The 897-nt window shown below is 25.4% G+C and overlaps 1 protein-coding gene across 1 annotated transcript in view; it reads left to right on the forward strand.

Moving 5' to 3' along the window:
• Positions 1-897, forward strand: part of rnh1 (ribonuclease H1) — a 7247-nt gene that overhangs the window by 5446 nt on the left and 904 nt on the right. The window lies entirely within an intron of this gene.

The following is an 897-nucleotide window of genomic DNA, read 5'->3' on the forward strand; positions in this document are numbered from 1 at the left end:
AATGATTAAATTTTAATTCCTAAGTAAAATAAATTCGAATCAACGATTTCACGATAATTAAAATAGATTCAAATTAATGAGATGTTTTCAATTACAATTTTTAATGCGCCGTTTAACGCGTTAAGCGCCAGATCTGTTTTGTCTTTCTATTTAATTAATTGTTTTATTAGAAACTAAGTGTTTTAATAATATTCAATAAAATTTTTTTTTATAACAAAAATAATATGTAGGTACATTCTTTTATGATCTCCAAATTATTTAACATTTATCAATAGAAGAATATAATATTTTAAGTTGTACATAGTCAGTCAATAGTGATTGAAGCGGCGTGAACGGAAATATATTGTCAGTCATTAATCAGTGATATGACGTTTAATGCGTTAAAAAATCTACAAGCCTTGCCTTAAGAGCCTTTCACGATTATGTAGCTAAATAAGTAGAGTCTTTAGTAATTTTGGTTAGCAAAAAATAAAAAATAGTAAGTAAGGCGATGAATCAGGACTTATTTCCTATTAGCATTTACACGAGAAGTAGCTTATATTACTATCACTTCTTCCCCTTCATATAACAATTGATACAATGTTCTATGTAATGATATATTGATTGATTTACTATGAATTTTTCCCCTTCATATAAAAATAGATACAACGTTGCATATATTGGTTGAAGTAATAATTGATACAGTGTTCCAGTGTATAGTTGATATAATAATTGATATGATAGTTAATTGGTACATTACTTGATATAATAATTGATACAATATTTGATATAACATTTTATATAATGGTCAGATGCTATAATTGAGATATTAATTGACTTATTATGAATTTTTATCCTATTAGTATAGTGAACAGCTTTCTGACACCCGAAAGAATATTAAATTATGTGATATAATAT

The sequence above is a fragment of the Ceratina calcarata genome, unplaced genomic scaffold, assembly GCF_001652005.2.
Source record: "Ceratina calcarata isolate Rehan_Ccalc_2016 unplaced genomic scaffold, ASM165200v1 scaffold444.2, whole genome shotgun sequence".
In the NCBI taxonomy this organism is placed as follows: Eukaryota; Metazoa; Arthropoda; class Insecta; order Hymenoptera; family Apidae; genus Ceratina; species Ceratina calcarata.